Here is a 26687-nt window from a genome sequence, read left to right as displayed (position 1 = left end):
TAGACTGAATTCTTGTGGTTAGAATGAAAAGAGCACTAAATGGGAAGTCAGAAGTAGTAGCCTCTACTCTCAGCCTTGCTTTCAACTCTTAACTCACCACTGACAAATTATGAATGATGCTGGACCCGTTTTTGTTGTCTTTATTAAGGTGTTCATCTAGGTTTTATTTACATGGGATCACAATAATTCCACAGAGAATCCTTTAAAAATATATTTGTGATACCTTTTGTCCTATTCATTTCTGCAAAAGTAGATTTTCATATTACTAAGCCACTTGGGCAATCCTTATTGACTGCCAGTCACAATCGATAAGACCAAGACCCAGCAACTCAAAGCAAAACAACAGAATCAAGCACACTCTTCTGCCCTTTGCCAAACAATTTTCACTAACTAAAATAAGTATTGTAAAGACCAAAACCAAACCAAACAAAAACAACCGTGACTCTTATAATATATGAGCACAAGGTATAAAGAGGAAAAGTCAAGAAATGAAGCTAGGTGCAGGCAGAAAATGTAACAGGATATGCTTGTGTTATAATTTAGGGATTAAAAGCAATACTTTTATTTTTTAATATATTTATTTATTTTATTTGACTCTGCCAGACCTTAGTTGTGGCATGCAGGATCTTCAGTTGCAGCATGTGGGATCTAGTTTCCCTGACCAGGGCTTGAACCCTGGCCCCTTGTACTTGGTAGCATGGAGTTTTAGCCACTGGACCACCAGGGAAGTCCCTAAAAGCAATACTTTTAAAGACAGACTTCCTGGATTCAAATTCTGACTCTTTCAACTATTAGCTGTAAGAATATGGAGAAGTTCTGAGCCTCGTTTTCTTTACTTATCAAATAGGTATAATAATAATAAAACATACTCTATAGTGATGTGAGGATTAAATAAATTAATTCATATGAAGTGCTTATAAAATGCGTGGTGCCAATAATTTATGTATACTATAGTTACTTGTTGTTGTTTTAGTCACTAAGTCATGTCTGATTCTTTTGAGACCCCATGTACTATAGCCTGCCAGGCTCCTCTGTCCGTGGAATTCTCCAGGGAAGAATACTGGAGTGGGTTGCCGTTTCCTTGTCCAGAGCATCTTCCCAAACCAGCGATCTAAACTGCGTATCCTGCATCTTCAGCATTGGCATGTGAATTCTTTATCACTGAGCCACCTGGGAAGTGCAAGCCATAGATGTTAAGAGGAAATAAAAGACAATAACTTAATCAAACCACAAAATACAGACTCTGCATTTCAAAGCCAAACTTGGTATTCTGAAGAATTAATCTATTTAATATGAAATCATTAGGACTGGTGTCTCAGCAGTAAAGAATCCACCTGCCAGGGCAGGAGATGCAGGAGACACAGTTTCAATCTGATTGAAATATTGACCACAATCATCATTAATAGTGGCACTCTGCATAGCAGAGAAGAGTATAATTGGAAAAAAAGTGAACCCTTCAGATTAGTATTACTGACTGCGAATTGAAACATTACTTCTGCAACAAGCTTTTTGAATTTAGTTGGAAGTAATCAGTTTATTATAATCAGAATTAAACATACATTTACATTAATAAAAATATCTATAACGAACTAGAATTGTATTAAATTGTTCATAACAAAATTATTCAAATAAAAAAGTCAAACCAAAATTTTTAGCAATATAATAACCTAGACTCTCTGCAGAACACCTTATGGCCTACCATGAAAAAAATCTTAGAAAACAACATTCTGGAGACAGATAAAGATTGGAGTCAGTTTTATATTAAAAACACATAGCTAGTTGGTTTAAGAATTATGCACTATGTATTTGACAATAATCTCCTGGTTCATAGGACCATCAACTCTGTGTTGAACATTGATCCAGTGGACTAGAATTGAAAATAATTTGAGCTGTGTACATACCTTGGCCTGAATATGGATATTGAATCGTTAAACAGTTTTCCATACAAATATATTTATGTAAGATTTGGACATCAGATAAAGAATTCCAACATGTTTCAATTAAAAGTAGTCACATGGTGTCTCTGGAGGAATTGTTTGGCAAATATAAACATAAGTATTGGATACATATGCTAGAAAGGCAATAGGCATTTTCTTGGAGCTAAGGCTATAACTTTAAACTCAAAACTGAACTCAATTTGGACAATGAATTTATTCATTTATTTTAATTAATCAGTAAGGACATGAGTTATATTTTATGTAGCCAATAAATGTTATCCTTCAAAACCAAGCCAAAGACACACAGAAGGACTTTGGCAGGAACCTAAGAACCGCGGGTATAGTAGTCACTCAAGAGTCAAACCAAATAACATGTGATGAAATTTCAGACTCAATTTGGAGAATATTTTCAACTTTGGTTTTATTCAGGAGGAGTTTTTAAAGTATTTCTTATTACATTAAAATATATATACATAAAATTTACCATTTTAGTGTTCAAGTTTAAGTTTAGTGTTTAAGTGTACAGTTCTGTGGCATAAGTACATTCACATTGTTGAGCAACCTCAATACTATCCATCTTCAGAAAGTTTTCATCGCTTTAAAGGATGAGTAGCTTTAGAATATATACAGATTTGGCTTTTACAAATGGATTCCCTAAAATGTCTTTTAAAAGAAACTTTTGATTACTTCATATTTCCTTAAAAGAATGTGCATATGAGTTTACCATACAAGTTCTATTCGTTCATTTGCTCATTCTGGTCTTTAGTTTTCTAATCCTTGAAACAGCCCTACTGGGGATAAATGCAAAGCTGTCCAGATGAGCAGAAAGTTACCTTGGATTATATTTTCATCCAACATCAAGCAGTGTAAGAATTCTACAGTGTAAAAATAGTAATATCAATTATGCACATGAGTGATCACTATTCCACTTTATTGAATAATTTTTAGACTTGCTATCATAGTGGTCCAATTTTTTAAAGCTACATCTGAAGAAACTGAGAAAAAGAGAAACCATTGGCTTGATGTGAAGAATTCAGCTCCAACTCTCTTACCAAGCAAGAAAATCACATCTTTCATTTCAATATGACAGCTGGTCACTACGTATTATGTGTAGAATTCAGTTCAGTTCAGTTCAGTTGCTCAGTCGTGTCCAACTCTTTGCAACCCCATGAACTTCAGCACTCCAGGCCTCACTGTCCATCACCAACTCCCGGAGTCCACCCAAACTCATGTCCATTGAGTCGGTGATACCATTCAACCATCTCATCTTCCATCGTCCCCTTCTCCTCCTGTCCTCAATCTTTTCCAGCATCAGGGTCTTTTCAAATGAGTCAGCTCATCGCATCAGGTGGCCAAAGTATTGGAGTTTCTGCTTCAACATCAGTCCTTCCAATGAACACCCAGGACTGATCTCCTTTAGGATGGACTGGTTGGATCTCCTTGCAGTCCAACGGACTCTCGAGTCTCTCCAACACCACAGTTCAAAAGCATCAATTCTTCAGTGCTCAGTTTTCTTTATAACCCAACTCTCACATCCATAAATGATCACTGGAAAAACCATAGCCTTAACTAGATGGATCTTTGTTGACAAAGTAAGTCTCTGCTTTTTAATATGCTGTCTAGGTTGGTCATAACTTTTCTTCCAAGGAGCAAGCATCTTTTAATTTCATGGCTGCAGTCACCATCTTCAGTGATTTCGGAGCCCCAAAAAATAAAGTCAGCCACTGTTTCCCCATCTATTTGCCATGAAGTGATGGGACCAGATGCCATGATCTTAGTTTTCTGAATGCTGAGCTTTAAGCCAACTTTTTCACTCTCCTCATTCACTTTTATCAAGAGGCTCTTTAGTTCTTCTTTGCTTTCTGCCATAAGGGTGGTGTCATCTGCATATCTGAGGTTATTGATATTTCTCCCAGCAATCTTGATTCCAGCTTGTGCTTCCTCCAGCCCAGCTTTTCTCATGATGAACTCTTCATGTAAGTTAAATAAGCAGGGTGACAATATACAGCCTTGATGTATTCCTTTTCCTATTTGGAACCAGTCTGTTGTTCCACGTCCAGTTCTAACTGTTTCTTCCTGACCTGCACACAGTAGAATTAATAATGTTAATATAAGACTCCTTGAGTTGGAGAAAAGCTTATTGCTTTGAGCTTAGCTTGGGACAAGTATTATAATATCACTGAATTGGCTGTAGATTTGGTGAGATTATCTTGACTCTGATTCTAATTTGGGGGCAAGTTCATAGAGATTGAAAATTCTTAGATAACATGAACTCTAACATCTACAGAGCTCAAGTGTATCAGGAAATTGAAGTTCCAGGCCACTGCTACCTCAGAGAGTCTCTTAGGTCTTTAATTCTTGAGGGATGGGGTCTTATTGATCTTGTTCATTGATTTCTGTAGCACTGATTTCTGGAATATTGCTGGTCACCCAGAAGGCACTCAAGAAATATTTCTAGAATAAAATAATAAATCCTCCCCCCCCATACACAACACATCTCTTGATTCCACCAGCATAAGGGTACAAATGAGTCACATAAGCATTAATTATGAAAATTTAAGCGGCTCAATGCGTCATCTGTCTGACCATTTTGTTAGTCTCCCTTTCCATGTATTTCCTGCAGTTTTTTGTAGATGTCCTTAAAATGTGTCTCATTTGTGTATAAGAAAAAATCTACTCCAGGTCCTCTGACCTCCAGGCCCAGGCTTCCTTGTTGCTGCTGTCTGTGGCATAAGCAACTTGAGAGAGTGTCTCTTTATTCTCATTGCTGTGGCTAAACAATGGGAGAACGCAAGATGGTGGTGCCCTTGACAAGAGAGCTTGTCCTCATGCTTCTGTGTTTGAAAAATCTTGCGTGTGGCCAATGGCATAGCGTATATTTCAGTTTTCTGAGCACTGGAGCCATGTGACATCCCACAAACAAATAGGGAGGGTCGTCCTTGCATACCAACTTAATGTGACTATTGGTACTAGGGATCCACAAAGCCTATTTGATTTCCTTTTTGAGTCCACTAGTACAAACATGTCTTACTTGTACAAAAAGATTCTTAGTTACTGCTATTAGGTCCTCTTCCTTGCCACTGCACAAGTATAAATACATTGCATTTTAGCCAGACCAATTTCCTTCCTGATATTTTATTTAGGTTTTCCCCTCTTAGCTAAATTTTTTGTTTTCATCTTCCTCCATATTAATGTTCTCAAACATAACTTTCACTACCATTCTGTGCTTTACAATTAATAAAGCTTTTTTTTCTTTCTTATTTTTTTAGAATACAAAATACAAATAGATTTCTTCCCATTTACTAATGGATTGTCTTATACATCTTCCTGGGTGCATCTACCCTACTTTGGAGGTCACAGCCATTAGGAACTCTGTGCCCTGTTATTAAGCTAATGTCTTCCAGCCACAAATCTACCCTTCTTTACTAGGCTGGAAGTGGACTGGGGTTGGTTGAATCAGCTTTCTCCTTGGCAAGCCAGTGGTCTATTAGGCTCTGCCGAGAGAGGGTGCTAGAGGGAGACCTCAGCTGGAAAAGGAAGGAGAGATTTACTCTTTCCTGTTTCTTCTTTTTGGCTGTACCTCTGAATGTCCTGTAGCAGCACTTCACCCTCGAAGTGGAAGTCCATGTCAGTAGTAGCCCTTGATTCCAGGCCTGTTTTTTTTTTTTTAACGCTCACAGGCCCAGCCTCACTGTGCCCCCTCAAGAACACTAACCCTAGTGCTAACCCCTGGTGTTCCCTTCCCCCATCCCCTCACCTAGAGATCTGGTATGCTCCAGCTCTGTGAGCTGGATGGGCATTCAGCAACATGGGCATTTGCTTCAAGCTTATATGTTTAAATAACCTCTTTCCCTTTATTCCTCCAGGCCAGAAGTGGTAACTACTTCCTGCATATGCTAACTCCATGGTATTTTAACGTAATATTTTTGCCTTTTCAGTCCCTCCATCACTAGCAAATATTTTTATTAAGTTCTCTCTGTTAAAATAACTGGTGTGAGGTCTCCTGATTGGACTCTGGCTGGCTGTGTCTCTCTTTTCTGGATGACTTCAGTGCACTTGTATCTGACTAGTCTTGCTATTTACCCTGGTTACATTGGATTCATGTTGATCTCAAAATACCAAGTTTAGCCATATGGTCAATATTAATCTCAAAATGACTGTAATGGTTAATTTTATGTGTCAGTTTAACTGGGCCACAGGATGCCTAGCTATTTGGATAAGTATTATTCTGGGTTTCTGAAGCTGAGAGGTTTTAGATGAAATTAACATTTATGTTGGTAAACTTTAAGTAGTTTGCCTTACCTAGTATGTTGGGTTCATTCAATCAGTGGAAAGTCTGAATACAAAAAAAAAAGACCAGTTTTCTTGAGCAAAAGAGAATTCTCCAGCAGGTGGCTTTTGGACTTCATGTGCAGCACTGGCTCTTCCTGGTTCTTTAGCAGATGGCCTCTGAACTGGAATTGCAGCATCAGCTCAATGGGTCTCTATCCTGGCAGCCCACCCTGAAGATTTTGGACTCTGCAGACATGTATAATCTCATGAGCCAATTGCTTCTAACAAATCTCTTTAAGTATATATATATATATATACTTATATACATATAAATGAATCCTATTGGTTCTATTTCTCGATAGACCCTAATATAGTAACTATTAGATATTTCTTGAAGAAATATAAATTATTCTGACTTTACCTCTGGTACACTCTGCTTCATTGGCTGGTTTATTGGAAGCTGTTACTTCTCTTGCCAACCTTGGCAACTATTTATGGGCAAAGTGCTCCTGGAATACTTTTCTTGAAAAAGAGCAGTATATTTTCTACATGCTATTTTATTTTAAAATTTCTCCCCCTCTTGTAATTTGCAGACAGGATCACATTGATATTTAGAGAAAAACCTCACAACATTGTATTAGTCAGCTAGTGCTGCCGTAATGCTGCATAAGAAATTCTCAGAGGCTTAAAACAAGCCTTTTAGCATCCTCATTCAGAAGGCTATAGGACAGCTGGAGTAGTTCTGCCTTAGGCTTTCTGTGTTTTCACTCTGGGACCACTGGCTACCCAGGGCTTGATCTTATGGCAGAGCACGGGAGCACAAGTTTAGCAAACATCAAAAGCTTGATTTTCTTTTGTATTTGATGGCTACATTCATATGTGTTCAAATGTGGACGAGCACAGGCGCACAGGAACACAAACATCTTCTGCACATCAAAGGAGACCATCAAGAAAACCAGCCCACAAATCACCGAAAAAAAGAAGGTATTTGCAAGTTACTTTTCCAATAAGGGGTTAATATCCAAAATATATAAAGAACTCATACAACTCAACAACAACAGGAAAAAAAACTTTAATTGGGCAGAAAACCTGAATAGATATTTTTCTAAAGAAGACACATAGGTGGCCAACAGGCACATGAAAGATGTTCAACATTGCTAATCATTAGGGAAATGCAAACCAAAATCACAGTGAGATATCATAAAAAAGCAAGGAATAACAGAGCTGGAGAGGATGGAGAAAAAGTGAGACCCTGAAACACTGTTGGTGGGAATGTAAACTGGTATAGCCACAGTGGAGAACATTATGGAGATTCTTAAAAAAATTAAAAACTACCATATGATCCATCTATTCTACTTCTGAGTATTTATCTGAAGAAAATAAAAACATCAGTCTGAAAAGATATAAGCACCCCTGTGTTCATTACAGAATTATTTACAATAGTCAAGATATGGAAACAATCCAAGTGTTAATCAATGGATGAAAGAGTGAAGAAGTGTGGTACATATATACAGTGGAATTATACTCAGTCATAAAAAAGATGAAATTTTGCCATTTTTAGCAACATGAATGGATCTTGATTATTATATTAAGTGAAGTAAGTCAGATGGAGAAAGACAAATACCGTATGATGTCACTTATACGTGTAGTATAAATGAATAAGGCAAACCAAACACAAACATCTGGATACGGAGAATAGAGTAGTATTTACCAGTGGAGAAGGGGTTGAGAGGAGGGAAAAATGGGTAAACGGGATCAACTGTATGGTAATGGGTGGAAACTAAATTTTTGATGGTGAGTATACTCTGGTGTATACAGGTAGAAATATAATGCTGCCTGCATGAAACCTATATAATGTTATAAACCAATTATTTCAATAAAACATAAAATAAAATTGAAACCAAAAAAAGTCAATTTTTAAAAAATGGGCAAGACTACATGATAGTTCTTATACATGCCTTGTTGGATAACAAAGCCACAAATATAAGCAAAGAAGGATTAGTTTAAAAAGTAAGGATAGTGGTTACTTTTGAAGGGAATGAGTACGTTGAGGGGGAATTTCAGGAGATGACTGATAAAGTTCTATTTCTTGTTCTAGTTAGTACTTAGGATCAGTTCAGTTCAGTTCTGTCACTCAGCTGTGTCCAACTTTTTGCAACCCCATGGACTGCAGCACGCCAGGCTTCCCTGTCCATCACCAACTCCCAGAGCTTATTCAGACTCATGTAAATCGAGTTGGTGATGCCACCCAATTATCTCATCCTCTGTCATGCCCCTCTCCTCTCACCTTCAGTCATTCCCAGCATCATGGTCTTTTCAAATGAGTCAGGAGAGTTGGCGCAGGGGCACCAAATCTGACAAAAACATCCTTGAATCTTGGTATCTGGACATAGGGCATGGTGGAGTAGAAAGACATGCATTCATCTTCTCCTGCAAGAACTCCAAAATCACAATTCATTGCTGAACAACCATCGACAGGAGAATTTTGGATCCCACCAATAAAAGATACCCACGTCCAAGGGCAAAGGAGAAGCCCCAGCAAGATGATAGGAGGGGAGAAATTCTGTTTAGAGTCAAATCCCATACTCGCCAGAGACGCTTGGAGGGCTCAAACAAACCTTGTGCCCCCCCCAGCACCCAGAGACCCCACAGAGACCAAGACAGAACTGTGAGTGTCTTCTGCAGAGGTATGGGTCAGCAGTGGACTGCTGCAAGGGCAGGGGCTCTGGGTGCAGTAGACCTGGGTATGGCATAAGCCCTCTTGGAGGAGGTAGCCTTAACCCCACCACAGAACTTACACAGGACAGGGGAAACACACTCTTGGAGGGCACAAACAAAACCTTGTGTGCACCAGGACACAGGAGAAAGGAGCAGTGACCCCACAAGAGACTGACCCAGACTTGCCTGTGACTGTCCAGGAGTCTCTGGCAGAGGTGTGGGTCTGCAGTAGCCTGCTGCAGGGTTAGGGGCACTGAGTGCAGCAGTGCCTGCATGGGACCTTTTTTTTTTAAATTAATTTATTTTTTATTGAAGGATAATTGCTTTACAGAATTTTGCCGTTTTCTGTCAAACCTCAACATGAATCAGCCATAGGTATAGATATATCTCCCCTCTTTTGAAACTCCCTCCCATCTCCCTCCCCACCCCACCCCCCCTAGGTTGATACATAGCCCCTGTTTGAGTTTATACAGCAAATTCCCATTGGCTCTCTATTTTACATATGGTCATGTAAGTTTCCATATTACTCTTTCCATACCTCTCACCCTCTCCTCCCCTCTCCCCATGTTCATAAGTCTATTCTCTATGTCTGTTTCTCCCTTGTTGCCCTGTAAGTAAATTCTTCAGTGCCATTTTTCTGGATTCCATATATATGTGTTAGAATACGGTATTTATCTTTCTCTTTCTGACTCACTTCACTCTGTATAATAGGTTCTAGGTTCATCCACCTCATTAGAACTTACTCAAATGTGTTCCTTTTTATGGTTGAGTAGTATTCCATTGTGTATATGTACCACAACTTCTTTATCCATTCATCCATGGATGGACATCTAAGTTGCTTCCATGGTCTAGCTACTGTAAATAGTGCTGCAATGAATAATGGGATACATGTTTCTCTTTCAATTTTGGTTTCCTTGGGGTATATGCCTAGGAGTGGGATTGCTGGGTCATACAGTGGTTTTATTCCTAGTTTTTAAAGGAATCTCCAAACTGTCTTCCACCGTTTACATTCCCATCAACAGTGCAAGAATGTTCCCTTTTCTCCACATCCTTTCCAGTATTTATTGTTTGTAGACTTTTTGATAAGGGCCATTCTGACTGGTGTGAGATGATATCTCATTGTAGTTTTGATTTGTGTTTCTCTAATAATGAGCGATGTTGAGCATCTTTTCATGTTTGTTAGCCATCTGTTATGACTTCTTTGAAGAAATGTCTGTTTAGGTCTTTTTTGCCACTTTTTGATTGGGTTGTTTGTTTTTCTGGTATTGAGTTGTATGAGCTGCTTGTATACTTGGGAAATTAATCTTTTGTCAGTTGTTTCATTTGCTATTATTTTCTCCCATTCTGAGGGTTGTCTTTTCACCTTGCTTATAGTTTCTTTTGGTGTTGCATGGGACTTTTTGAAGTGCCTGCATGGGACCTTTTGAAGGGGGTCACCATTATCTTCATTATCTCCACCACAGTTTGGCCTCAAGTCAAACAACAGGGAGGGAACACAGCCCTGCCCATAAATAGAAAGTTGGACTAAAGATTTACTGAGCATGGCCCTGCCCATCAGCACAAGACCCACTTTCCCTCTCAGTCAGTCTCTCCCTTCAGGAAGCTTCCATAAGCCTCTCCATCAGAGGGCAGACAATGAAAATGACAGTCACCGAAAACTAACCAATCTGATCACATGGACCACAGCCTTGTCTAACTCAATGAAACTGTGAGCCATGCTGTGTAGGGCCACCCAAGATGGACGGGACATAGTGGAGAGGTATGACAAAATGTGGTCCACTGGAGAAGGGAATGGCAAACCACTTCATTATTCTTGCCTTGAGAACCCCATGAACAGTATGAAAAAGTTAGGATCACATTTACCTTATAAAAGGCCTCCTAGATGGCTCACTGGTAAAGAATTCACCTGCCAATCCTGGAGATGGAGGAGTCACGGCTTGATTCCTGGGTCAGGAAGATCTCCTAGAGGAGGATATGGCAACACAGTCCAGTATCCTTGCCTGGAAAATCCCATGGACAGAAGAGTCTGGCATGCTATGGTCCATGGGGTGGCAAAGAGTTGAACATGACTGAGCAACTGAATGTGCGTGCATTACCTTATAATAATGCGCTCAGATGCACATTTTTTTCTGTGTGGTTTTCTGTACATATGTTTCATTTTACAAAAAGAAAAAGATTTTAAAAGTAAAAAACAAAACAATAATAGCTATGAGATGTTTTTACTCATAAGAGTGAAAAAGAATAAAATAATCAGCATTAAGTCCTATTAACTGGAGAATTAGTTTGTGCAACCTTTCTAGATATCAGTCTACAATTGGTATTATCATTTAAAATAAACATAACCAGTTACTCAACAATTCCTCTACTAAAAATTAACAAAGGGATCATGCAAAAAAATTATGTACAAAATACTACTGGAGCAAAGAAAAATAGCCAAACAAATTGAAGAAAAATTTTTGGTCTCTTCCTTTTGCCTGAATATTATCACTATATACATGGCAGAGTAGCTAAATTGATCATTTCATCCATGGCATAAAACCACAAATTTTGCACAGTGACAGAGTATATTAAATTTACCAATAACGTAACAAATTTCCACCCCCAACATGAATTTATTTGGTGCACTAAAAATGTGCTTTTACTGTGAAACATTTAAAAAAATCTCTACAGGAAGGAAAAAATGAGATTAAAAATACAGATGAAGCAGAAAAAAATGTAAAGAGAAAGGTTATCAGGCAATTCATTTTAACAAGCTTTTTGTGTTTCATTTGTAGGTCTTTGAAAAGGTTGACTTTTACAGCCTTTTACCCAGAACTTACAAACCTTAGCACCTAAAGATACACTTTATCAGAAGTCTGTTCAGCAGACATTATCAAACTGGAGTGGAAGGAAAAGATGTCCAGTGTAACTGATGGTTGAGCATTGTCCTGAAGTTTCCAGTGCAAAATGACCTGAAGTAATCCAACCAGGCTTATTATTTAGAGGTCTTCCCAGTTGGGCAGGCATGCAGTGGGGTGGTGGAGGAAGAGCTTCCCTGTGGCTGTGAACAAGCTAAGGAGGCTGGAACAAGGTCAAGGGCCTCAGCCCATCCTTAACCTCACCTGACTTACGCCTGCCTGCACTGCACTGCCTCTCCTCCGTTTGCATATGACCTTCACAACGCATTTTACCACGCAGATTTCCCCCATGTTTACTATTGTTCTGGATAGACTTTTCATTTTATTCAACCTGCCTAAAAATGCTGGATGAGGCAGATGGACAAGATATGCTGTAAAGATTTTCCTTCCGGATTAGCCCACAAATCCACGTTCTCACCGACTCTACTCAATTCTCCATACCCCAACTCAGCTCAGCTCTCTTGAAGGATGACTCTGCCCAACTTTTCCTGTGCAGAATCAATATGTGAATATGCAAATTGACATTTGAACAACCTGACAGAGGTTGGTAAAGAATGCAAAAAAAAAAAAAAAATTAAGCTAATATTTAAATGGGTATCAATCACATTAGGTACTTTGATCTTAACTGTTCACCACAGGAAAATTTCCATCAGAGGATGAGTTTAGAACTCACTAGGCACAGAGAAAAACAAGCGTCAGAGGAAATGACTAACAAAAAAAAAGATAAGAAACCCTGGGTAGGACTGACCCACGTTGTTCAGTTTAATTTTCATTTCTAAATTTAATTTTATTTGCTGCTTCAGAGAAAATGTAATACTTAAAAGTATTTACACCAGTCTTAACATTTCAAGTTCATCAACCTAATTAAACAATGAAGCAATTAGAAGTTCTAAATTTGCAGGAGGTCTTCCCTGGTGGCAAATTTGGAACTTTTAATTACTTAGTGACTAACAGGAACAACAACAAAATTTACAGGGACCATTCCAGAACACTTATTTCTTTATCCCAGAGAGTCTTCCCTTTGTTCAGAGTGATTGTAAACCAAAATTTTTCGAAGAATTTAGGGATAGCAGTATGAGCATAAGGCTTATAATTGACAGCACTGAGTCTGAGTACTAGGACCACTGCCTAATAGCTGTTTGACCTTGGATAAGTTGCTTACTTAATTCCTGTAAGGCTTAATTTTCTTATCTGCATAATAGGTCTAATAAGATTTCCATTACAGATCTTCCATGTGCCTTAAACAGCCCTACAACTATTGCTATCATGAAAGAAACATACTAAGTACTCCAGTTGATTGCAATATTCTCACTTTAATTTTTCAGAAATTATTTTCCAAAGTTCTATATAAGAAAGTAATTCAATACTTAGAATACTTGATTTATATTTCATACCTTGCATAGTCTCTGTTTCCCCACATTTTTCCCCCCTACTTTTTAATTTTTTTAAAGATAGAAGGGTTGGTTGATGGGCACTGGTGGTTGAGAAAGAATAGGGCAACTAGCAATCTAATGCTTTCCCTGCTGACTTTTGACCAATCTCCTTTTCTGCCCTGAATCTCAAGTTCACTTTTGTGGGTTCTGTGTTCCTAGTGCTTTATGGGTTCTTCAGTTTTACTGGGATGATGTCTTCTCAGTATATGTCCTCCTCCCCACCCTTAGGAAACTTGGGTTGTAACTGACTGGTGGTGGTGGTTTAGTCACTAAGTTGTATCTGACTCTTGCGACCCCATAAAATGTAGCCCACCAGGCTCCTCTGTCCATGGGATTTTCCAGGCAAGAATACTGGAGTGGGTTGCCATTTCCTTCTCCAGGGGATCTTCCCTACCCAGGAACTGAACCCAGGTCTCCTGAGTTGCAGGCTGATTGTTTACTGACTGAGCTATGAGGGAATGGATTTAATCAAGTGCCACTCCTCTAACTTACTTCTTGTCTGCCAAAATATTTTTTGAAATGTTTTTTGTATGCTTAACTCCCTTCATCTCTTTCTGAATACACCTTTCGTATACTTACACTGTCATTTACTGTGGTATGGGGATATAAACATACGTTGCTATTATGTCATGCTTAACCAGCTGCTTGAAAGAACAAATTTGGAAATTGAAGCATAGGATTCAAACTAAAGATGTAAATAATGAAAAAGAAAAAACAATTTTTAAAACTCCAAGTAAAGGATGTATAAGAATTGTGATTTTTCAGTTTCTGAAAAGATCAATCCATACATTTAATTTGAGTCTATCCATCATACAATTTTCAAGATAATGCACGAAAAAGCTTCTACACTTTTTAAAAAAGTATTTTCTTTTATGGTGGTACTTTTTTTTCTTTAAAAAGCACATTTTTAGGAGTTTTGCTATCCTTATTCTTTGAATTTATAAATAGGACTTAATGCATAGGATACAAAGAGTGAGAACTAAAACTTAACATGTAACTGGCTTTAAGTTCGAACTTCACTTTTTGAAATTCATAGGGTGTTAAAAGTTGTCTTTGACTTCAGTAAAAGATAAAAGATGACTTTGATTTTTCTTTTTAAAAAAAGACTATAATACTTGGTGTTTTCTAAAACTGAAAGAATGAACCATGAACAGCGACTTAATCTTGGTAGCTGATATTCATCTGAGCCCCATTTTGCTTGAGCTGTGTAACTGAAGACTTTGCTGTCATCTGGAGCACTTATCTCTTATCTGCTATTTTAAATTAAAAAATGAGGAGAACGTTAAAATTGAGGTAGAAGCACCACTACATTTGAAGAAATAAAAGACAAAAGTTTTGATTCTGAACACTTACAAAAACATAGCAGCCTATTAAATTGAAGTTTAAGTCAATATAACAAATAGTTTCTATTTATTTATAGAAAAGAAAGTTTCTCTATTCAAATTGAGCCTTACCAAATGTCTGCAATTAGCAAGCCTCCATTAACCTAAAATCTGCTCCTTAGTCTGGTCTTTTGGCAAATGGAATTAGGTAACTCAATATGTCATGAACCACTGAAAAACCAAAATATAAATTTATTAGAGCATACTGAAAATACACTTGCCAAAGAAATCACAAAATTATTGTCAGTTGTTTATCAAATCCTCTTTCCAAGTGTTGCATCAGTTATAGAAAACTGGGTCCTTTTAACAAACAGCATAAGCAGTAGGGGGATAAATTTGCATGGCAAAGAGAATATTTGCACCTGTCTATTAAAGCATCTTGTATCTAAGATAGTGATGGAAAACCGAAAATTGTCTTACAAAGTTTTTTCTTTTAAAATGTTCTTATGACATGGAAGCAACCTAGATGCCCATCAGCAGACGAATGGATGAGGAAACTGTGGAATATTACTCAGCCATTAAAAAGAATTCATTTGAATCAGTTCTAATGAGATGGATGAAACTGGAGCCCATTATACAGAGCGAAGTAAGCCAGAAAGATAAAGACCATTACAGTATACTAACACATATATATGGAATTTAGAAAGATGGTAACGATAACCCTATATGCAAAACAGAAAAAGAGACTCAGATGTATAGAACAGACTTGTAGACTCTGGGAGAAGGTGAGGGTGGGAATGTTTCAAGAGAACAGCATCGAAACATGTATATTATCTAGGGTGAAACAGATCACCAGCCCAGGTTGGGTGCCTGAGACAAGTGCTTGGGCCTGGTGCACTGGGAAGACCCAGAGGGATGGGGTGGAGAGGGAGGTGGGAGGGGGGACCGGGATGGGGAATACATGTAAATCCATGGCTAATTCATTTCAATGTATGACAAAACCACTGCAATGTTGTAAAGTAATTAGCCTCCAACTAATAAAAATAAATGGAAAAAAGAATAAAATAAAATGTTCTCATGAGACACCCAAAAGCACATATTATATATATATTAAAAAAAAAACCATTCTAAGAGAAATCTCATGGTGCTGGTACTAGTGTTCGATACCTGTTGGTTGCGCGCGTGCGTGCTCAGTCACTTCAGTCGTGTCCAACGCTCTGCAACCCCATAGACCATGGCCCGGCAGGCTCCTCTGTCCATGCGATTCTCTAGGCAAGAATCCTAGAGTGGGTTGCCATTTCCTTCTCCAGTGACAAAGTATGAAGTGAAGTGAGTGAAGTGAAGTGAATTCGCTCAGTTGTGTCCGACTCTTTGTAACCCCATGGACTATAGCCTACCAGGTTCCTCCATCCATGGGATTTTCCAGGCAAGAGTACTGGAGTGGGTTGCCATTTCCTTCTCCAACATTTTGGTTGTGTAAATGTTAACTGGACGATAATCTCATGTTAATTATTCATTTCTTTGTGCTTCTGATTTCTTCATTAAACAGAAGTATTTGATTAAGGCTTGCCCTCTTTGAAAGGAATAGAATTTTGAGAGGAAAACAGATGGATTTTGAGGAAGGAAGTGAATAGCCAAATGATCAAAACCACTCCTCCAAGCAATTAAACAAAAACTTTGTAATCACAGGTTAGTGGTGTCTGACATTCTTACATGGGCCATAGGGACCATTTAATATTTAGGAAGAATTCAGTTCTTCTCAGAATTACACTTATCTATCTTCTTTTGGTTGTGACACCAATCTACGGATGTCCAATTTTTTTTTTTTTACCATCTATATTGTTGTTGTTTAGTTGCTAAGTCGTGTCTGACTCTTTGTGACTCCATGGACAGCAGCCCAACAGGCTCCTCTGTCCTGTGATTTCCCAGACAAGAATACTGGAGTGGACTACCATGTCCTTCTCCAGGGGATCCTCCTGACCTGGGGTCGAACCCACATCTTTTGCTTGGCAGGTGGATTCTTTACCACTGAGCCACCTGGGAAGCCCTTTATAAAAATTCTTACAAATCCCAGGCCTTGGAGACAATTTGGGATCTTTTCCTCCAGACTACAGTGGTTCATCCTAATTGAAGCCTGTAGCTTGCTATGAGCTATTGAAATGGTTTATATTAACACGATGTACATATTGCCAGGAAACATACCATTTCCAGCCTTCATGGGCAAGGTCCCAGCGTTTAGCAACTTGATGAAAACAATGAGGTTTTCTCTCCATATTGCTCATGCTCATGAAGGACTGAAGTACTCATGTAGCAAAACTATTTTGGAGGCCAGAAAAATAATTTTTAGCATAACTTTGTTCATTGTTTTCTGGATCTGTTAATTTGCTGTAGATGAAAACTGATTCTTTGCTTATAAAAACGGTGTTTATTTTCATATTCTTGTATAAGTCTGTGTTCCAAGAATTGAAGCTTCATCTAATTTCTGTAGTCATCATTTAGAATTCTCCTTTCACTGGAGAATTCTGTTTCCTTTGTAGATGCATTACAGCAGATGTTAGTTGTGTCAGCAAAACCAAGATTTCCTTTGTTCTAAGCAATTTCCTATTTGCAATATAAGCCAGTCTGAAAGATTCTGCTAGAAATCCTGTGCACTTGATATAAAGGCATGCCAAATCAGTTTCTAGAATGAAATGGCAAATAAAAAATGCTTAGCAGAAAGAATTTAGATTAGAAATTTGTTTGATATGTATGGCCAGGCTAATGTATAGTTAAATAATCCTAAGAAACAGTGTCAGCAAATGATAGAAGCCTGGTAGAGTAAGAAATATAAATAACAAACAAACCATAAATAACAAACAAATGCATAAGTAAGATACACATAAATATTTATAAAATTTATTTAATATAAAAATATTAGAAACATAGATTTATATTTATATTAAAAATAATACAGAAATATATTTATCATAAATATAGTTTTATTATTTAATTCAGCCTAGTGATATATTTATGAGGCCATCTATTGCAGTGATTAATAACAAAGGCTCTGAAGGCACATTAGCTGGCTAAAACGTTGGCTCTGTTGCTTTGAGAATTTGACAAATTAAAACATTAGTACTAGGTAACTGATTAGCACAAATATCAGCGTTTGCTATTATTAGTTCATTACAGATTCCTGGAAATTTTTGGATATATTCTTCTCCAAAATCTCATTTTGCTAAATTTCATGGGAAAAACACACTTCTTTGCATTAATGTGTTTTCAAAATGTATTTTAAAAAGTCAAATATACAAATCATTTTAATAGATACAGCTTGGGTTGCTTGCTGCATACCAACTTCTAGGAGAGGGTTTACTCTCACCAAAACATTCTTTCTAAATTACACTCCTGTGTGTGTTACCTCAGTGCCTCTAAAGAGGCGATCCTTCCCATCCTGTGACCTGAGATTATCAGAGAGCATGACCTACCTTTGATCTGAGTATCTTGTCTGTGTTGCTAAATCTGAGGACAAAATAGCTTGTGCCCTTGTAATCTACAGTCCATGAACTTTGTGTCCCTTTGGACTTGCTGTTTATGTAAGAGGGGAAATGTCTTCAGGGAAAATTATGTCACTGAATAATAGAGCAGAAAGTGAATTTGGAGGTCACATGGCTAACTCTTCTTCCTAGGACTGACATTCTTAGAGGAGATGAGCCACTTTTGGGTAAAGGACAGGGTGAAGGCAGAGGTGGGGTTTAATGCCTGGTCCTTCCTCCTATTGTGTATGTTGTAATGATACAGAGGGGACAGTAATTGAATCTGAAAAATTCTTGAAAAACAAGTTAACTTACTCTGTTTTGATGCCTATTTTCCTCATTCTTGATAGAAGAGTAAACATGCAACCTCATGAATAAGATTCAAATATTTAAGGAATTTTACATCTAGAAATGCTTTCATGACAAGCCTTTGTCAGTAATGTAACCACACTCAAGTTATGTAACTATTCATGATGTCACTTTGTGGGCATTAAATGAGATAATACATGGCAAGCCCTTTGTTCAGTGCCCGGCCCACAGGAAGCAATCAACAAATATTATCTATTTATATTATTTTCTTGTATCTGGGAATCCTCTTTCAGCCAAAAGTCTAGGCAGAAAAACATTTACTCACATTCTTGGTGATAACTGCTCTATTATTCTTCACAGTACCTGAAGCGTCAGGTAAGAAAAATAGTGCTGTCCCTGTTGAAATCTGGGGAAACACAGATACCAAAAATTTGCAAGAACATTTCAATTACCCAAATAGGTTAGGAGCAGAAAAAGAAACATATTCTTCATTTCCTGCTTTCTTAATCCCAGGTTTAAATACTTCAGTTTTAGATGTTTTCAGATTCTCAAATAACTGATTATGAAAAGGAAATTGTTTGATTAAGTAAAATATACCAGAAAGCTTTAGAAGTTGAGAAGGAAGCTCTGTGGGCTTCTCCTGGAGACTTCCTTCTTTTTCCATCAACAGTGCAGCTAGAAAAGTAGATTGACTACTTCCCCTTTACCAAAATAAAAAAAATAAGAAGGAAATAACATGTGAGCTAAAAGTAGATTGACTACTTCCCCTTTACCAAAATAAAAAAAATAAGAAGGAAATAACATGTGAGCTATTTTTATATTATATTTATTTTTTCCATTATTGAAGAAATATGTAATAACCACCAACACTTACCAAGCAGTAACCACTTGCCAAGCAATGCAGAGTTACTTGAATATATTAACCTGTTTAATCCTTTCTACTCTGATAAGGATAATTTTTTATCATCACCATTTGTTTTACAGAAGAGGAAACATGGTGAGAGAGGGTGAGGATCTGCCTAAGATTCCAGAGCTGGAAAGCAGTGGAGCTGGAATTCCAATACCAGGGCTCCAGCTGGCAGTACTCCAGACCAGAAGTCTCATCAGTACCTTGAAAGAGCACACTACTGTGTAGGTTGGAGAATAAGGAAAATAAGAAAAACTTGGACTCTGAGTTAACACTGGGTTTTAAACAGCAGTTAGGAGCTTGATAATTTTATCAGTTGGCTTTCAATTTGGGAGTAATGGAGAAAAGGAAGATACAAATTATAATAGTCCTTCTAATGATTGTGTGGACAAAGTGTAACAAATTGCCACATTTATTCACAGTTACATCTCATGCAGTCCAATCTAGATGCACAGGATGTCCATAAAGGGTACCTAGCATGAAGAAATAATTACCCCACTGGGGGCAGGGAGCTGTGAGATAGTGATCCACACAGGGTTTTCATCTTGCATTTCTCAAATTTCCCTTCCCTCTATTCAGACAGAGAGTTGACTTTGTGTTCATTCTCATCCTCAGGAGAGGATGAAGCATCATGAAAAATAAAAGTTGCCCGGCAACTGCTTTTCTTTCCGGCTCTTGGTTCCAAAACCTAACTATAGAGGATGCAAGAATTCATCAGCATAGACTCTTGAAGGAAACTGATCCCCTCTTCAGACACTTGTTAATGATATTAACAACTGCTAATACTCACAGATCTCTAACTGTACATCAGGCACTATTGGAAGCACTATGTACTCATTAAATGTTTTCAAAACTCTATGAGGGAGTTACTACTAATATCATAAGACTGCTCTGTAAGGGTGATGATTTTTGTCTTCTTTTGCTTACTGCTTTACCTCTATTACCCAGAAGAGCACCTGGCAGAGATTAAGTACTCAATAAATATGTGTTAGAGTAAATCTCCATCTAAAGATGAAGGGGATGCAGCACGGACAGGTTAATAACTTGCCCAAGTCCTACAGTTTGTAGTAGGAGATTTTGCAGCATTCCCACTTGAGTTAGGGACAGAAGAAGAGAGGGGGGAAATGTGTGGTTCCTGAGCAGAAGGACACTAGGATCCTGCTGTGCTGCCCAGGAGGTGGCAAGACCACGTTGTGTTGGTTGTGTTGGTTGGTGGGCAGCTGGAACCTCAGGTGGCACTGTAAGTGACTAAACTGCCACATTGGGGCAGAATGAGGACAAGGAGGCAGAGAAGCAGCAGGGAGCTGCTAGTGTGAACGCTACACACACAAAGGCAGCGGGCAACCCCTCGGACAGCCTGTGTTGATCGGTGACCAAGGAGCAAACGGCTACCCCTCCCCGAGTGGTGATTTGTTCTCTGCCAGCCGAGCCAGCCAAGCAGAATGGGCTGTTAAGCAAAAAGTCGTTCCAGAAAATGAGCAAAGTGCTATTATTTTTGCATATTTAACTTTTTTTTTCTACTAAGCATTATGTAGGGAAAGAATATTAAATGTGTCATCTGAAGGCCTAGGCTTTCATTCTAGCTTGTCCCATTCCAAATTCCTGGCCAATTTATCTAATCTACCTGCATCTCTGTTTCTTCATCTCTGAAATGGGGATTAAAAATAATCAAGGTGAGGACAAAAAGATTTTTTTGAATGTAAGCTAAAACTCAGTGAAAGATAATTGATGCAATGTGTTAATTTTGGACTGCTTCCATTCCATTTGTACTTGATTTTGAGTTACATATATCATTTTGGCAGCAAGAGGCTATACTTGTGTGTGTGTGTGTGGTTTTTTTTTTTTTTTTTTTTGTGGGGGGTGCTGCACTGGGTCTTTGCTGTGATGCATGGGCTCTTCATTTGTGGTTCGTAGGCTTCTTCTCTAGGTGTGGTGCACAGGCTTAGCTGCCCTGAGGCATGTGAGATCTTAGTTACCCAATGAGGGATCAAACTGGCAACCCCTGCATTGGAAGGAGGATTCTTAACCACTGGACCACCAGAGAAGTCTTGTACTTGTATCTTCTTAATTAGACTTTTCATAGGTTAATATATATTGGCAGGTCACAGTCCATGAGTTCACAAATAGTTGGACATGACTGAGCATGCATGCACACACACACACACACACACACACATATATATATATATTCATTTCTATGTTTATAATAAATGGATATGAAAACTTTTCAAAGTTTAAAGCAGTTAGAAATAGGAAATATTAAATGATTGATAGGTCGCTATTGTTGCCTTCTGGAAGTTAAAAACTAGACTGTCATTAAAATGTTTCATGGATAATCTGCAGGTTAAATAATATCCAGACAGGTATTTATTTCACTGTACCTTTTCACTGAGCTGTTCTAATATTGTAGCTGGAATTAATTTCTGCACTAAAGACTGAAAAAATAAATTCCTAAAACATTTAGGCATTTGTTACTAATCTGTTTTTAAGATTCATCAACAAGACATAGGTGTTGACTTAAGGCAAAATGAGGACTATAACCTAGGAGACACAGATAGCTCTAGGAAATTACTCCAAAGAGGTAGAGGGGGAAGGTCAGCATATATGTGATTTTGATGAAGGGAGAGTACATGTGATCAAGCACATATTTCTTGCGGAAACTTTCTGCTAGTCTTGTGAAGGTTACTGCTATTCACAAGGAGTAGTCAACGCCAAGAAGGATGTTAGTGACCTGTTGTGCCAGTATTCCCAGAGAAGAAAGTGCCTCAATTCTGCTCTCCAGCTTGAGTTCCTTTCAGGGGAGAGTTGAAAATCACCTGCAGCAGCAGCACATGACTTAATCCCTGTAGCTGTAGATGGCAATTGCCAATTTGTACTTGCCATAGGGAAATCTTTCCCTCCAGTTTTACTTTAAACAAAATGACCCTGAAACCAAGCGAAGGGCTCATGTACACACAGCATGGAAAGCCAAACTCTGACAGTGGAAGTTTGCAGCAAAGGAAGACTTTATTGCAGGACATCAAGCAAGGGAGTGGGAGGCAAGCCTCAGATCTACTCCAGCTTGGTCTTTCATTAGGCTTTTATTTTTTAAGGGAAAGAACCAAAAGGCTGGGATTAATTATTGGTTTGTGACACTTCTGTGATACTTCTTAATTGTAGTTTTGGGAGTTACAGGATATCTCTGGCCAGGTGGTCCATGCTTGGGGTCTGTTAGCTCACCTTGCCCTTGAGAAACAACCTGGATTTGTGGATTAATTATGATAGCTTATTTCATTTATATTCAGAGTACATCATGAGAAATGCTGGATTGGATGAAGCACAAGGTGGAATCAAGATTGCTGGGAGAAATATCAATAACCTCAGATACGCAGCTGACACCACACTTATGGCAGAAAGGAAGAAGAACTAAGGAGTCTCCTGATGAAAGTGAAAGAGAAGAGTGAAAAAGCTGGCTTAAAACTCAACATTCAGAAAACTAAAATCATGGCATCTGGTCCCATCACTTCATGGCAAATCGATGGGGAAACAGTGGAAACAGTGACAGACTTTACATTTGGGGGCTCCAAAATTGCTGCAGATGGTGACTGCAGCCATGAAATTAAAAGATGTTTGCACCTTGGAAGAAAAGTTATGATCAACCTAGACAGCATATTAAAAAGCAGAGACATTGCCAACAAAATTTCGTCTAGTCAAAGCTATGGTTTTTCCAGTAGTCATGTATGGATGTGAGATTTGGACTATAAAGAAAGTTGAGCACCAAAGAATTGATGCTTTTGAGCTATGGTGTGGAGAAGACTCTTGAGGGTCCCTTGGACAGCAAGGAGATCCAACCAGTCCATCCTAATAGTCAGGAAATCAGTCCTGGATATTCATTGGAAGGACTGATGCTGAAGCTGAAACTCCAATAATTTGGCTGCCTGATGCAAAGAACTGACTCCTTTGAAAATACCCTGATGCTGAGAAAGATTGAAGGCGGGAGAAGAGGACGACAGAGGATGAGATGGTTGGATGGCATCACCAAATCAGTGGACATGAGTTTGAGTATGCTCGGGGAGTTGGTGATGGACAGGGAAGCCTGGCATGCTGCAGTCCATGGGGATGCAAAGAGTCAGACACGACTGAGCGACTGAACTGAACTGAACTATGATAGTGATAATAGCCATCTTGGTATACTAAAACTATTATCAACAACAGCAATCTTAGTCATCTGACTCTGGTTGGTGAGTGTTCTGTTAGGACAATATTGAGGTCAGAGGGGACAAGAAGGGGAATACAGTTTTAAACCAAGAGATTAATTACAAACTCAGTCAAGGACCTTGGTTAGGGGGATTTAGTTTCAGCCCTTGTAACAGTGCAAGTGAAATATACTACCAGCAATGAGAATTTAGAGAGCTTCTTTAAAAAAATGACTTGTGGGGAAATATACACTGGAACATTCATCCATCAAATATCCATCAGTGCTTATGCTGTGTACTCCTGTCGATACTGAGGACACAACAGTAAACTAAAACAATGATATGCTGTTCATGGAGCTCACAAACCCCTGGGGAAGGATGAATACAAACATATTAAATACATTGTGTTGTCAGACACTGTGATGAATAAACATAGAGCAGGTAAAGGATGAGGTTGTTTGAGGAGGGTTCTGGGGAGGAGGTCGTCAATCAAGGACTAGCCAAGGACTCACCAAGGAGAGCTAGTGAGGTAAGGAGCAAGTTGTGTATATATCTGTAAAGAGGGTTTACTCACTCTCAAATTTTCTTTTTCTCTTGGGGCCTATGGTTCTCTCTCCTTTTTTTTTTTAAAGGCTTTAAAGATAAATGAACATATACCAATAGACACCTATAACTTTGACTTTACTAACTGTATGCAAATAACTCAGGTTATTTATACAAGAGATCCTATAAAATGCCAAGAATAACTGGAAGTCTTTATACTATTAGGCGGGCACATTTCATCTAAGAAATGAAGGAAGAGACTTAGATGGAAGTAAGTCACTTCTCTCATTGGCTTGTGACCATGTATCTTACTCATCATATAAACCCAAGTGCAATCATATACACGAGCATAGAAGATACTAGAAACTCCACAGAGACACAGCCCAAGTAAGTGATATGATTGAACTGTACAGAGATTAGAAATGATATAATTTTCATTCTTCATTTTAGGTTTATTTTTATTACTGTCATATTCTGTATGTGTCTGTCTTATGCTCTGTTTTTAGATTGAACTGTAAAATTGTTCTTTATTTGTAAGCTTCTATCCATCAAAATTACTCCCCAAATTCCATCCCATTTTCAAATAATCTGTTTAAATCTTTAAAGTGCTTAACAAAGTATTTGAATCTTAGCCTCCTTTGCCAGAGAGCTGAATTTGGATATTGTCATTTTTCTAGGAGAGACACTAGAATTTTTGAGACTCTGTTTTACTGGGCTCTTACAGCAATTTACAGATTAGAATAAAGACTTAGTTAAAATTAAATGGATTTGTAAAGATAGTTTGTATTTTCAATGACTGCATGAAAATTGCTTCTGGGATTAAACATTTCTGTATTTTGTTGTTAATCGTCTGAAATGTACCAGTGTTACATAAAGTAAAAAACAGCTACAAAACTAGAAGAAAGAAAGGAAATACCCAGTGTAGAATTTTGCAAAAGCACTACTATTTTCTAAGTAAAGTATTTCATTTCTAAACAAGTTTAGCAAATATCAAAAGCTGTATTTTCTTTTGCACTTAATGGCTACATTCATATGAATTTTTATGTGGGAAACTAATACCTACCCAGGGTATTATTTAGTCACCCACCCCTATGTTCTTTAAGAATCTTTATATCTTATTTTTCAAAAAGAAGCTGAAGTAAGCTTTTTGTTTACCTGTCGAATCAGGAACTTCCCATGACTTGGTGTGGAGTGGGAGAAAAGTAGCAGTTAGTTTCTAGGTGTACCGGAGAATCTTAGGCACGATCAAACTTCTTCCTTCTTGTTTCTAAACCATTTCAGGAAATAAATGCAGCTTCCCCTAACACAGAGTGACTAAGACAGGGCTCGGAGATGAAGCTAGCAGGAAATAAGTGACCAGCATGACACTGGAATTTGCACAGGCCCATTAGATAATATTCAAGTCTATAATACACCTGGGTGTTATTTCTATGTATCATGTGAAGTGAGGGTCTAATTATGAGTATCTTTCCTCTTTTGTCTCCCAAACATTTTAGCCTACTCCTGTTATGAAGCCCACTGTATTGTCTGTCATATATCTGAGGTTCTGTCTCCAGACTCTATATGCATCTCCCTATATCTAGTCCTGAACAAATATCACATTACTGTAATTACATGGCTTTTTATATTCTCTCCTCTATTCTTTTAAATTTTAGGGGACTATTTTAGCCCTTTGCATTTCCATTTGAAGTTTAGGATCAGGTTTACCTTTAGAGTTTCTTGGATTTTGAATATGGGCAATCATTTGATTACAAAGAAGGACAATTTTGTCTCTTTCTTTCCACTCCTTACATATGTTTCAAGCAGGTTCCTCCAACCTCCCATCCTGTGTAGAGGATTTTATTCCCTTTTATTCTGAAAAATATTCTGGGGGATTTCCTGGTAGCTCAAATGGTAAACAATCTGCCTGCAATGCAGGAGACCTGGGTTTGATCCCTTGTGGGGAAGATCCCCTGGAGGAGGGCATGGCAACCCATTCCAGTATTCTTGCCTGGAGAATCCCATGGACAGAGGAGTCTGGCTGGCTACAGTCCGTGGGGTCGCAAAGAGTCGGACACGACTGAGTGACTAAGCATTCACTTTTTCATTCTGAAAAAAGCGAAGGTCTAGGCTGCCCAATGCCACTAGCAGAATTCCAGATCCTGCTCACTGCGTTTCATTTCTGTTCATTTGGTCCAGGCAAAATTTCTCTCACTCTTGATTCTAACTTTGTATCTTCTTTTCATGTAACTTTCACTTTTTATGTCCCTGTAGCAGAATAGGTTTTACCAAAGAACACGATCTCGAGGATTTGAGTCCAGTTGAATTACACAAAGCTGGACTCTTCCCCTCTGCTAGGGGGAACCATCCCTCTCTCTTTCTCCTTTTTCTCACCTCTCTCAACCCTTCTCACCCTCCTCCTTTTTCTTTCCTTTTTCAATAAATACTATGTACTGAGCACTGTGTTAGTACTTTTGTTGTTCAGTAACCAAGTCATGTCAACTCTTTGCAACCCCATGGACTATAGCACACCTGGCTTCCCTGTCCCTCACCATCTCCCAGAGTTTGCCCAAGTTCATGTCCATGGAATCGGTGATGCCATCCAACCATCTCATTCTCTGTCACCCTCTTCTTCTCCTGCCCTCAATCTTTCCCAGCATCAGGGTCTTTCCCAATAAGT

The 26687-nt window shown here is 38.4% G+C and overlaps 1 protein-coding gene and 1 long non-coding RNA gene across 4 annotated transcripts in view; one reads left to right on the top strand and one right to left on the bottom strand.

The window, feature by feature from the left end:
* Positions 1–119: 119 nt before the first annotated feature.
* On the bottom strand, positions 120–25291 carry LOC139030222 (uncharacterized). 2 transcript variants are annotated; one of them, XR_011482511.1, is made up of 6 exons: positions 25184–25291; positions 18729–18809; positions 10791–10889; positions 6240–6455; positions 2990–4018; positions 120–1170 (listed from the first exon to the last, which is right to left on the bottom strand). It is a non-coding gene; the product is annotated as an uncharacterized lncRNA (long non-coding RNA). The 2 variants fall into 2 exon arrangements; XR_011482510.1 differs by lacking the exon at positions 120–1170 and having other exon boundaries at positions 2848–4018.
* The window catches only part of HPGDS (hematopoietic prostaglandin D synthase), a 29510-nt gene continuing 26705 nt past the window's right edge, over positions 23883–26687 (top strand). The window contains exon 1 of one of the 2 annotated variants that reach the window (XM_070452154.1): positions 23883–24415. The gene's annotated coding sequence lies outside the window, so the exon portion shown is untranslated. The remainder of the gene's footprint in view (positions 24416–26687) is intronic. The other variant, XM_070452152.1, reaches the window with a different exon arrangement.

Source organism: Odocoileus virginianus, chromosome 21, assembly GCF_023699985.2.
Source record: "Odocoileus virginianus isolate 20LAN1187 ecotype Illinois chromosome 21, Ovbor_1.2, whole genome shotgun sequence".
In the NCBI taxonomy this organism is placed as follows: Eukaryota; Metazoa; Chordata; class Mammalia; order Artiodactyla; family Cervidae; genus Odocoileus; species Odocoileus virginianus.
Note: the sequence above shows the minus strand (reverse complement) of the source record. Positions and strands in the feature narration are given on the sequence as shown.